We start from the raw sequence: 14,023 nt of genomic DNA on the forward strand, positions 1-14,023 counted from the left end.
AAAAATCCTACAATGTGATTTTCTGGATTATTTTTTCTAATTTTGTCTGTCATAGTTGAAGAGTACCTATGATGAAAATTACAGGCCTCTCATCTTTTTAAGTGGGAGAACTTGCACAATTGGTGGCTGACTAAATACTTTTTTTGCCCCACTGTATGTACTTTGGTTTTGGAGTTTTGTTTTACGTTATTAAACTACTCCATTATACCAAGTTTGATTGTCCTGCGCCTGACTTCCCTGCCACCTACAAACACGCCATGACAGAAAGACTGTCCTGTTTGACATAATTGAGTGTGAGAGATCAAACAGTGGAACAGCACAGCACGGGGCAGGCGCTTACCATGGCTGGAGCTGGAGGAGAGAGGAGATGGGTGTGTGATGAGCAGAACAATGGGACTCCCAAAGTGCCACTGAACAATGGAGAGGGATTTGTCTTGTCTTATGTAGCCTACATGTACTCCATTCTACTGGCTGATATAAATAAACCATGCCTTGTTTAGGAAGTGACAGGTAACACACTCAGAGAATACTCCCTTGTGCCCCCTTCCCCAAGGTTCATTCTCAACTCTGAGTGGAATAACCGTGGTTTAGAATAGCAGGACCCTTGCATGCTGAAGGTTAACGGAACCCAATACTTAATCTCCCTTTCCTACCCCTAGAAAGCATGCCCTACCCCCCTAGCTCTCCTACTTTACTTTAAAAGTGCTGCTGACTGCCCGAGTGTGAGTGATGATGCCTCAATCCCCATATTGGGAGGGTAGACAAAACTCGAGGAACTAAAAACCAGCTGTTGAGTTGTCGTGGTTTTAACAGTGGCATAGCCCCAATTACCCAGCCAGCTACACACTTTTCACACTATTGTGCAGACCTGAACCGTACTGGATCTTCTTCACAATGTCCTTTCCAATATAGTTCCAGCAACAATGGTGGATGCGTAACCAGGCCAGCGTAGTACAGCTCAGATCTGTGAAAAAGGTTTTCAGCAGCTACTATGCTATCTTCCTCTAGTAGGGTACTACCGCTACCTCTATTCTCCTGGATGAGTTGGATGTGTGCCTATGCCCTGCCATTGATGTTTGTGTTTGTCTAAGGCCAATAAAACAATCATTTAAAAGATGAAAGGGAGTGTGGGCTTAAGATAGCTTATTAAGCCATTGTTTATTGCCCTGCTGCTGTCAGAGGAGTTTGTCTGGCAGGCTGGGTTAATGATGGAGCAAGCCCAGTCACTTCTCTTCCATGCTTCTCTACATATCACCCACTTACAGTGCACTCCATTTACTCAAGCTATCACCTTTAACTGAGAGGAGACCAGGAAAGGAAGCTGTTCAAAATAATTTACACCCAGAGTTCCACGTTCCAAACTCAGCAGTAGAACATTAGCTAGGTTCCACATACTCAACTAGGACCCTGGTGACACAGAGAACAGCACCTTAAAATGTGCTAATTATATTTAGAGTTCACAAGTTACCCAATACCAGTCTTGTCATGTCATGCTGGCAAGGGAAACTTCTAAAGTGCCAATCAGTGAATAGGAGTTTACGGGCAGGGAGATGAACTCCCAACAGTGTCTGGGGAGGGGCAGATCTATATTAAGGTCCTGAGTCTGACATGCTAAAAGCCTTCTTTACCTCGTCATTGCCATCCTTATCACGTTCAGCCAGGTGTTTAACAACTAGTCAGTGCCTCAATGGCATATGTCACATCACCTCTGTCTCTTCACAGCATGGGAAGGAATCTCTAGTAACTTCTATGAGGTTGAAAAGTCACATCTTTATTACAGCTGTCTGCATCTAAACGTTAAAGATACATGTATGAAGAGTTTGTCTGCCACTCACTCACCCAGAACAATTGTTCCTGGGCAGGCAGCTGTCTTGCTCCTCACAGTTATTCCCAGTTTAATGACAGAAATAGCTGCTGCTGCTCTGCATGCCAGTGGTTGTAGAATGGGATGGCATTGTCACAGTGGGGCTGGGGCTGTTAGTGAATTAGCAGGCTAGTGGGGGCATCAGACTACTATAAATACCCAATGTGCATTGTTATCCCAACACTCTGGACATGGATAAGTCACACACACACATGCACGCACGCACGCACGCACGCACGCACGCACGCACGCACGCACACACACACACACACACACACACACACACACACACAATCTTGTGTAGCGGTCTAACCTCCCGACCACATATGTCCCCTCGGTGACAGAGGTTTGAGCCCTCGCTCAGCCGACTGCCTGTGCCCTTAACCACTTTCTGTACCCCTCTCTATATATCCGTCTCACCATCTGCAGGTACTTACATCTGTCCCATCAAAAACAAGAAAAGTTTACATACCTTAGCCAAATACATTTAAACTCAGTTTTTCACAACTCCTGACATTTAATCCTAGTAACAATTCCCTGTCTTAGGTCAGTTAGGATCACCACTTTATTTTAATAATGTCAATTATCAGAATAATAGTAGAGAATTATTTATTTCAGCTTTTATTTATTTCATCACATTCCCAGTGGGTCAGAAGTTTACATGCTACCGAATACTAATTGAGTGTATTGCCTTTCAATTGCTACAAACTTGGGTCAAACGTTTTGGGTAGCCTTCCACAAGCTTCCCACAATACGTTGGCTGAATTTTGGCCCATTCCTCCTGACAGAGCTGGTGTAACTTGAGTTTTAGTTTATTTTATTTTTACAGGGACAGTGCACATTAATCAACGTTTCAGTAAAAGTGCCGGTTTTATCCAACCGGCTAATTTTCAAACACAGTCTCTGGGCAGGATATTAAAAACAATTACAATATAGACAATCATTGAGCAGTGAGCACACACAGGGCAACATAGGACAAGCAAGACATAGCATACAGACAGAGCAACATAGGACAAGCAAGACGTAGCATACAGACAGAGCAACATAGAACAAAAAGCAGCAAGACAACTGAGTCGGGTTTGTAAGCCTCCTTGCTCGCACATGCCTTTTCAGTTCTGCCCACACATTTTTTATGGGATTGAGGTCAGGGCTTTGTGATGGCCACTCCAATACCTCGACTTTGTTGTCCTTAAGCCATTTTGCCATTAATCAGCCATTAATCTGTCTGTAAACAATTGTTGGAAAAATGACTTGTGTCATGCACAAAGTAGATGTCCTAACTGACTTGCCAAAACTATAGTTTCTTAACAAGAAAGTGGTGAAGTGGTTGAAAAACAAGTTTTATTGACTCCGACCTAAGTGTATGTAAACTTCCGACTTCAAAACAACAGGATACGACAGTAAATAAAGACATTGGTTATGTTTAATATTGTGTGACAAAATCTACAGGGAAAGCTAGTAAATCATTTGTAAGACATCAACATCATCATATCGAGAACAGGGCGACATGTTTCTCGTCTAAACAAAATCCGTAAAATGTCCGCAAAATGCACCGATCTCACATTGGTATTCTGCCGCTAGCAAAGTTTCCAAACAGTGGAAAAGTAGAGGGATGGACTTAGGTAGCAGATGTTAAATTGATAGGCACATATGAAATGAAGTCAATTTACAACCTTGTACACTCCCGCCCAGATGCTGAGTAAAAGATGCATATAGAGGATGTGAGCAAAATGTTTATTTCACATGTAGGCTAACCTGTTCTACAAGAATTTGCTACGTGACCTTTCACTGCTACACTGAATTTTGGTCGTCATGGTCGAATATAAATCATTTGTTTGTGTTTGTGGGGGGCTGATGTTAAGCAAATATAAAGAATAAGTACATAAAAAGTAAGTTGATATATTAAAGTATAAAGAGTAGGCTTATGTGACTGAAAATACCATATGTTCTTGCTGCGTGAGGTGTTCAGCAGTAGGAAAATGTCACCCATAAAATGTCAATTTAATGCAAACTAAAACATGCAAACTAAAACATGTTTAAATATATAATATATATTCTTTCTAGCGCTCGCTTGATGATCTCTCAAGCCGCATGTTTGCTTTTGCGTGTAGAAGTGCATTACATAAGATGGGTCCAAGGCAAAATGCTCACTTGATAAAGGACGTTTTAAAACAATAATATTAATTTGACATTTAAGAAGACACATACATGTAACAATCACTTTTCGCTTTAACAAAAATAGATGTGGCTTTTCCAGCCTTGAGGTTCCCTTTCAGTATCTATAAAAAGCATGGCTCTGTCTGAAATGGTACCCTACTCCCTATATAGAGTACTACTTTTGACCAGATCCCTGTTGGTCCTGGTCAAAGTAGTGCAGTGTATAGGGAGTAGGGTGCCATTTTGGAAGAAACCTAAGTCTGCCTATTTACAGTGTCAATTCGCGTTATGGTTATTTATAAAGGTCCTGTTGCAAGAGTCAGTTGGTCCTGGGGATTGTGGGTAGTGCGGTTTTAGTGTGTTTTAGTGTAGTCATCTAGCTCAGGGATGGACTAATCCTAGAAGGCTGCAGTGTGTGTGTCGACTTTATTCCAGATAAGCTCTAACAAACACCTAATTCCACTTGATCTAAATCGAAGACTTTGATTAGTTGATTATTTGAATGAGGCGTATTAGTGCTGAGCTGTAACAAAAGCCTGCACAAAGTGTGTCCCTCTAGGACTGGAGATGCCCACCACTGATCGAGCTGACATGCACAGGGGAGAGAGAAAATCCAGGAGAACGTTTAGTTGTGTTTCTAAACTCTGAGATTTATCTGTACATTTCCAGGATTTAATTGAGCAGATATTCCAAGCGTTTATCTCAGTGTTTGTGACAAATGTTGTTTAAGGTGTTTTGGTCCTTGCAGACGTCAAATGTTGGATATAAAAAATGATTTGTTACTGTATATCAACATTACATTAACCATTATTTATTCTAGTAAAATCCCACAGTTCTGACATTCAACATTGACAGTGGGTCTTCAACGCTTTAGCTGTGCTTTTCCTATTGGACTCTCTGGGTGATGTAATACTCTAACCAACCTCCTATTCCCTAACCCAGGTAAGAGGATGTCACTCTTCTCTCTCCTCAAACAGATGATTGATCCCACACCTGTACGGAGAGATCAGAGACAGATCTGGTCAGGTGTTAGGGCACTAACACAGATGTTAGGCAGAGGAATTTACATTACTTGGTATCATTAAGGCTTGATCAAAGAAGATTCATCACTGAAATAGGAAAGTCTTACAGAAAAATACATTTTCAAGTAATTCAGCATATCCAAAGAATCTAACAAAATTATGCCATATTGAAAAAGACAGAGCTCTGGTCCAAAGTAGTGCACTAAATAGGGAAAAGGGTTCACAAGTCACCCAATACCACTCATGTTATGTCCTGTAAATCAGGCAAGGGAAATCATTGAATAGGGTATTGGGGCTATTTGGGAAGCATACATAGTCTACTCTCTAACCTTGTTGACTGTGGTGAGGGGCGTGCGTCCGGAGCTGGTGTGGAGTCTCTGACGAACTCCATGCTGCTGCTCCTCGAACCCCCCTCCCGGCGACCTCTCCCTCCTCACATCCCGGTCCATCAACCTCCCTGGGGAGCGACCGAGGCGTAGATCCCCCCCCAAGGCTCTCCCTGGAGACCTGGCCAGACGCGGGTCCATCATCATCCTGCCACTGGGAGACTTTTCCCTCTCCACCGAGTGTGGCCGGCGGCCAGGTGACTTGTCGCGGCGGAACTCGGTGCGCGCCTCGCGGTAGCGGTGTGGCGTGCCCGGGTCACCGTGCAACGCAGGGCTGGCCGCCAGGCGCTTGGTGATGTGCTCGTTGTAGGAGGGCGGCCCACGCTTGTTGGGGCTGTGGATGAAAACTAGGCATTGGAGAGACCCATTGTGGAGATGGAAAGGGCAGGGCAGGGCGCCACAGGATAAAGATGACAGGGTAAACACCATTGCATAGTGTATTGCTGCCCTGATGTGAGGGGGAGTATCTGGATGAAGTTACTGAACAGAACCATGAAACAGCAACTAATGCATTCAGCTTAAAGAAGTGATATTGGTACAAAGTGGTGCATTAAATATATATATATTTATATTAAGCTGATGTCAATCATAACTATGGCTAGTGTAATACTCTCAATAGCTATGTAAAATGAAATCAAGACAGTGGCAAGCAATGGCTTTGGATGTCGAGAAAGCAATTCTCATTGAAATCACTGAAGATTATGCAAACAGCTAATGGGTTAGCCACTGTCACAGTAGGAGACAAAACATGAGCAAGTGTACAGGACAAAAATGAGATATGGTTGATTCTGCCACTGCACATTTGTATCCATCGATGGATTGGAGAGCCAAAGACATTTTGTCATATTGTCACCATGTTCGCTCCAGAAGTAAAATGTCCCATTTTATATTATGGAGGATTATGGAGTCAATCATATGACAACTCCAGCTGGTCACTTTCCTAGCACTTTAACAAACATACATTTTTCTGTCCTAAATTGCACAGAAAGAGTACGATGTATGGATAATGCTGGCCGGTGTGTTTACGGACATATTCAATCAATCCCTATACCAGTCTGCTGTTCCCACATGCTTCAAGAGGGCCACCATTGTTCCTGTTCCCAAGAAAGCTAAGGTAACTGAGCTAAACGACTACCGCCCCGTAGCACTCACTTCCGTCATCATGAAGTGCTTTGAGAGACTAGTCAAGGACCATATCACCTCCACCCTACCTGACACCCTAGATCCACTCCAATTTGCTTACCGCCCAAATAGGTCCACAGACGATGCAATCTCAACCACACTGCACACTGCCCTAACCCTCCTGGACAAGAGGAATACCTATGTGAGAATGCTGTTCATCGACTACAGCTCGGCATTCAACACCATAGCTCGTCATCAAGCTCGAGACCCTGGGTCTCGACCCCGCCCTGTGCAACTGGGTACTGGACTTCCTGACGGGCCGCCCCCAAGTGGTGAGGGTAGGCAACAACATCTCCTCCCCGCTGATCCTCAACACGGGGGCCCCACAAGGGTGCGTTCTGAGCCCTCTCCTATACTCCCTGTTCACCCACGACTGCGTGGCCACGCACGCCTCCAACTCAATCATCAAGTTTGCGGACGACACAACAGTGGTAGGCTTGATTACCAACAACGACGAGACGGCCTACAGGGAGGAGGTGAGGGCCCTCGGAGTGTGGTGTCAGGAAAATAACCTCACACTCAACGTCAACAAAACTAAGGAGATGATTGTGGACTTCAGGAAACAGCAGAGGGAACACCCCCCTATCCACATCGATGGAACAGTAGTGGAGAGGGTAGCAAGTTTTAAGTTCCTCGGCATACACATCACAGACAAACTGAACTGGTCCACTCACACTGACAGCGTCGTGAAGAAGGCGCAGCAGCGCCTCTTCAACCTCAGGAGGCTGAAGAAATTCGGCTCGTCACCAAAAGCACTCACAAACTTCTACAGATGCACAATCGAGAGCATCCTGGCGGGCTGTATCACCGCCTGGTACGGCAACTGCTCCGCCCTCAACCGTAAGGCTCTCCAGAGGGTAGTGAGGTCTGCACAACGCATCACCGGGGCAAACTACCTGCCCTCCAGGACACCTACACCACCCGATGTTACAGGAAGGCCATAAAGATCATCAAGGACATCAACCACCCGAACCACTGCCTGTTCACCCCGCTATCATCCAGAAGGCGAGGTCAGTACAGGTGCATCAAAGCTGGGACCGAGAGACTGAAAAACAGCTTCTATCTCAAGGCCATCAGACTGTTAAACAGCCACCACTAACATTGAGTGGCTGCTGCCAACACATTGTCATTGACACTGACCCAACTCCAGCCACTTTAATCATGGGAATTGATGGGAAATGATGTAAATATATCACTAGCCACTTTAAACAATGCTACCTTATATAATGTTACTTACCCTACATTATTCATCTCATATGCATACGTATATACTGTACTCTACATCATCGACTGCATCCTTATGTAATACATGTATCACTAGCCACTTTAACTATGCCACTTTGTTTACTTTGTCTACATACTCATCTCATATGTATATACTGTACTCGATACCATCTACTGTATGCTGCTCTGTACCATCACTCATTCATATATCCTTATGTACATATTCTTTATCCCCTTACACTGTGTATAAGACAGTAGTTTTGGAATTGTTAGTTAGATTACTTGTTGGTTATCACTGCATTGTCGGAACTTGAAGCACAAGCATTTCGCTACACTCGCATTAACATCTGCTAACCATGTGTATGTGACAAATAACATTTTATTTGATTTGATAATGGCTGAATGACGGTTGACAAATTACATTTTGGATGTCCTGTCTTTTACTATAAATACATTAGAGTACAAACATATTTTTGGTGAAGATGAGAAGAATTGCAATGAACCCTATGCCACTCTTCAACCCTCTCTTCTGTACTTTAAACATAATGAAACCCACAAGGTCAAACTGTATGGGAGGGTGGTTAAAAAAAGCTAACTCTAAGCAAACTGTCACTACAATATTACATTAATGCAGCTGTTTGATTGGTAGATACAGGGAGTCTCAGAAAATACAGTAGTAGTAACCACCCTTTATTTACCATGATGTATTTTACTTATTACTTACAATGTCTAAGTAATGCCATGTTTAAGTAAAAGGCACACTTCCTCCTGCAAAGAATAAACACCAGCATTAATCCAGGTCTCAGATATGCATGGTGTATCAGATGAAAGAATACCATTACCAGAAAGCTCACAAGTTATGTATGTGTCACACCCTGACCATAGTTTGCTTTGTATGTTTCTATGTTTTGGTTGGTCAGGGTGTGATCTGAGTGGGCATTCTATGTTGGATGTCTTGTTTGTCTATATCTATGTCTGGCCTGATATGGTTCTCAATCAGAGGCAGGTGTTAGTCATTGTCTCTGATTGGGAACCATATTTAGGTAGCCTGGGTTTCACTGTGTGTTTGTGGGTGATTGTTCCTGTCTTTGTGTTTGTACCAGATGGGACTGTTTTAGGTTCTCATGTTTTTGTTAGTTATCTCATGTGTAGTTTCTTTATAAATTAAAGAACATGAATAACCACCACACTGCATTTTGGTCCGCCTCTACTTCACCTAAAGAAAGCCGTTACAGTATACCAACCTATGTCACCCGTATGCAGACAGGTGCCACCTAGTATGCCAGACTATGCCACGTGTCTGGCAACTTATGCTATGGAGCAATTTCAGCGGCAACAAAAATTGTATTAGGATATTGAACTTAATATTTTTGCATTTGTTATGCACTAATAAAATAATTGAATTCATAACTGAATTTTCATTTCATGATTTGAAACTGAATTAAATTAATATTGCATGCAGTTTTCAAATTCAGTTCTTTAAATTCAGATTCAAAACCAGACAACATCCTGGCACTTTTCCAGCCAAGAAAGGTAGAGGAGAACAGCTGGAATCAAACACTCTCTGTGGTCAACAGAAGCTTCTGCCGGTTTCTGAAGCCAACGTGACATGTTGGACTTATTTTCTTCCTATGAATTTGGCTTTAGTGTTTGAACCGTTTTGGCTATACTCTATTATAACCCCATTCCTGAAAGCTAAGACTCTCTGGAACATGGACATGTTCTGTTCCCCTCAATTCTGTTTTAACTCATGAAACACAAGTTCAATTTATGAATACAATTTGTGCATTACAAATAAGAAAGCCTCACATTCAAATTTAATATCCTAATACAAATTCAAGATAATGGAATTCAAATTCTGCTGGCACTGAAATCGCTCCATACTATGCCAACTGAATGCCAACCAGTGCCACCAGTGAGAGGCTCCAGTCCACACCACCATCGTGAACACAGTGATTACTGATGGAAATGAATCAATAGCTAAATTAAACCTAGAGAGAGGAGAAATCATAATGAAGTCATACTGTAACCACGACCGGCCCAATTCTGCCTCAACTAACCAGTTGAACCACTAACTAACCCAGCCAACAGAAGATTTAGCCCACCCAACAGAAGATTTAGCCCAGCCAACAGAAGATTTAGCCCAGCCAACAGAAGGTTTAGCCCAGCCAACAGAAGGTTTAGCCCAGCCAACAGAAGGTTTAGCCCAGCCAACAGAAGGTTTAGCCCAGCCAACAGAAGATTTAGCCCAGCCAACAGAAGGTTTAGCCCAGCCAACAGAAGATTTAGCCCACCCAAAAGAAGGTTTAGCCCACCCAACAGAAGGTTTAGCCCAGCCAACAGGGGGTTTAGCCCAGCCAACAGAAGGTTTAGCCCAGCCAACAGAAGGTTTAGCCCAGCCAACAGAAGGTTTAGCCCAGCCAACAGAAGATTTAGCCCAGCCAACAGAAGATTTATCCCAGCCAACAGAAGGTTTAGTGACAAAGAATCCCATTGTTCCTCCAATTCCCAATTGTACCACCACCAAACAAGCAATGATGGACTGTATCTCTATGCATGCAAACCCAAGTGGTGTGTATGCGTGTGTTTCTGTGTGTGTTAGGAAGTGAGTGAGTGAGTGAGTGAGTGAGTGAGTGAGTGAGTGAGTGAGTGAGTGAGTGGATGAGTGAGTGTGTAGTGCTTTTTGTGGTTGGTTTGGTTTGATTATTTTTTTTAAATCCCGGTTTTCTATTTCAATATTTTTTTAATGCACTATGCATTATGTGGGTTGAATGCTGTAACACAGAATAAAACAATGAATGAAAGCCCCATGATGGTAGTGATGGCTCATTACTCACTTATTAACCATCATTAATTCACATTACTTTAATAAAATATCCATGTCATTTTATTTGATGACTTTATTTCATGTGATCATCTCATCTCTATAGAGCTGCTGTCTATGCTCTCTGACAAAATCACAGTTTTAGTAGTTCTTCAAAGTAAATAAGGCATACTTTTATGACTGCTGAATACTGTCACGTTCTGACCATAGTTCTGTTATTTTATTCTTTGTTTTAGTATGGTCAGGGCGTGAGTTGGGGTGGGCAGTCTGTTTGTTTTTCTATGTTGGTTTTTGTGTTCGGCCTAGTATGGCAGGTGTCGTTAGTTGTCTGTGATTGAGAATCTTACTTACGTAGCCTGAGTTTCACTGTTGGGTTGTGGGTGTTTGTTTCCGTGTGATTGTTTGGGCCACATGGTACTGTTTTGGTTTTGTAAATTCACGTCATAGTTTATTGTTTTGATTCAGTGTTCAGTGCTTTCTTTAATTAAAATCATCATGCGCTTTGGTCCGATCCTTACTCCTCCTCAGACGAAGAGGAGGAAATCCGTTACAGAAACACCCACCACCAAAGGACCAAGCAGCGTGGTTACGGGCAGCAGCAGGAGAGGCAGCGATATTTGGAGAACTGGACTTGGGAGGAGATTCTGGACGGCAAAGGACCCTGCGCACAGCCAAAGGGAATATCGCCGCCCCAAAGCAGAGCTGGAGGCAGCGAAAGCAGAGAGGCACCGGTATGAGGAGGCAGCATGGCAGCTCGGCTGGAAGCCCGAGAGGCAGCCCCAAAAATGTATTGGGGGGGGGGACCACATGGGGAGTGTGGTGAAGTCAGGTAGGAGACCTGCGCCAACTTCCCGTGCTTACCGGAGAGCGAGAGGGACCCGGGCAGGCACCTTGATATGCGGTGGAGCGCACGGTGTCCCCGGTGCGTGTGCATAGCCAGGTGTGGTACATTCCAGCTCCTTGTATCGGCCGGGCTAGAGTGGGCATTGAGCCAGGTGCCATGAAGCCGGCTCTACGCATCTGGTCTCCAGTGCGTCTCCTCGGGCCGGCGTACATGGCACCAGCCTTACGCATGGTGTCCCCGGTTCGTAAGCACAGCCCAGTGCGGGCTATTCCACCTCGCCGCACTGACCTGGCTACGGGGAGCATTCAACCAGGTAAGGTTGGGCAGGCTCGGTGCTCAAGAGCTCCAGTGCGCCTGCACGGTCCGGTCTATCCGGTGCCACCTCCACGCACCAGCTCTCCGGTGGCAGCCCCCTGCACCAGGCTGTCTCTCCGTCTTCTTCCTACAGGTGCTCCCGTCTGTCCTGAGCCGCCAGAGTCTCCCGTATGTCCTGAGCCGCCAGAGTCTCCCGTCTGTCCTGAGCCGCCAGAGTCTCCCGTCTGTCCTTTTAAAAACATTTTTTTGTACCTTTATTGAACTAGGCAAGTCAGTTAAGAACAAATTCTTATTTTCAATGACGACCTAGGAACAGTGGGTTAACTGCCTGTTCATGGGCAGAACGACAGATTTGTACCTCATCACCTCGGGGACTTGAACTTGCAACCTTCCGGTTACTAATCCAACGCTCTAACCACTAGGCTACCCTGCCATCCTGAGCCGCCAGAGTCTCCCGTCTGTCCTGAGCTGCCAGAGTCTCCCGTCTGTCCTGATCCGGCAGAGTCTCTCGGTCTGTCCTGAGCTGCCAGAGCCGCCAGTCTGTCCTGAGCCGCCAGAGCTGCCATCCAGCCAGGAGCCGCCAGCCAGGAGCCGCCAGCCAGCCAGGAGCCGCCAGAGCCGTCAGCCAGCCAGGAGCTGCCAGGGCCATCAGTCAGCCAGGAGCCGCCAGGACCGTCAGTCAGCCAGGCGTTGCCAGAATCGCCCTTCACTCCGGCGCTGCCAGAGTCTCCCGCTGCCGGAGTCTCCCGCTGCTGGAGTCTCCCGCCTTCCGGCGCTGCCGGAATCTCCCGTCCATTCGGGACCCGTGGCAAGGGTCCCCAGTCCAAGGTCGGTGGCGAGGGTCGCCGCTCATAAGAGGCCACGGGAGCGGTTGAGGAGGTGGACAAAAACTATGGTGAAGTGAGCTCCACGTCCTGCACAGCAGACAGACGTCCACCCAGACCCTCCCCTATAGGTTCAGGTTTTGCGGCCGGAGTCTGCACCTTTGGGGGGGGGGGGTACTGTCACGTTCTGACCATAGTTCTGTTATTTTATTCTTTGTTTTAGTATGGTCAGGGCGTGAGTTGGGGTGGGCAGTCTGTTTGTTTTTCTATGTTGGTTTTTGTGTTCGGCCTAGTATGGCAGGTGTCGTTAGTTGTCTCTGATTGAGAATCATACTTATGTAGCCTGGGTTTCACTTTTGGTTTGTGGGTGTTTGTTTCCGTGTGATTGTTTGGGCCACATGGTACTGTTTCGGTTTTGTAAATTCACATCATTGTTTATTGTTTTGATTCAGTGTTCAGTGCTTTCTTTAATTAAAATCATCATGAACACTTACCACGCTGCGCTTTGGTCCTCCTCTCTTTCTCCCGAAGACATCCGTTACAAATACAAACTATCAATCATGTATTGTCAGGTACAGATACTGTACCTCGTCAAGCAACTGCTTTCTATCCCTCTTGATCACTTAGTCTCTCTTGTGTCTGCCCGACACTAATCTTATGTAGCAGGTGTAAAAGAAACATACCGGCGCGCAATGGATTTAGTAATTACCATGTTTTCTGAGCTAAACTATGTAGAATTTTGTCCTGTTGGAAACTACAACTCCTTAGTACATCGCATAGTTCGGGCTTGATCTGATTTTTCTCTAGAAATTAAGCAATGTGCGCATTGAGCTCACAGGAAGAAAACGAAGGAGATGGAATTCAGATAACTTAACAAAGGTCTGTCAATTGGTTGTTTAAAAAACAAAACATTTGTACCAACATTTCAGTTAATCGCTCAGCATTGGAGAGGAATGAGTGAGTGAAAGAGAGAAATAAATAAGAAAAAGTAAGAGCCATGTACCTGCGTCCAGAGCCATTCCTCTGCAGCTCCCCCTCCTGTCCCAGGTTCCCCTTACAGCAGATGACCCGGAGCTTGTTCTGGTAGGATGAAGCCAGGTAAATGGCCCCGGAGGAGATGGCTGGGCCCAGGTAGCGCGGGTTGGGGATGTCTAGGTGAGCGTACGAGTGGGCCCTGAACAAGACACAATATCTCCATTGAAAAATCTTACAATGTTATGCTAACTCATTCAGGGTTTCAGTAAACTAAAGGATCAGGGAGGTGGTATTACCCTAGAGCAGAGTGGCCCTGGACCTCAATCACATCCAACGAGTTGAAATAGGTCACAAACAGGTAGGGTTCTCTGTAGGCTGAAATGGAGAGGAGCACTGTGTTATAAGC

At 45.0% G+C, this 14,023-nt stretch overlaps 1 pseudogene; it reads right to left on the reverse strand.

Annotated features, from left to right (window-relative positions):
- Positions 1-3,712: 3,712 nt before the first annotated feature.
- The window catches only part of LOC118399893 (citron Rho-interacting kinase-like), an 88,308-nt pseudogene continuing 77,997 nt past the window's right edge, over positions 3,713-14,023 (reverse strand).

The sequence above is a fragment of the Oncorhynchus keta genome, chromosome 21 (genome assembly GCF_023373465.1).
Source record: "Oncorhynchus keta strain PuntledgeMale-10-30-2019 chromosome 21, Oket_V2, whole genome shotgun sequence".
NCBI classification, from domain to species: domain Eukaryota; kingdom Metazoa; phylum Chordata; class Actinopteri; order Salmoniformes; family Salmonidae; genus Oncorhynchus; species Oncorhynchus keta.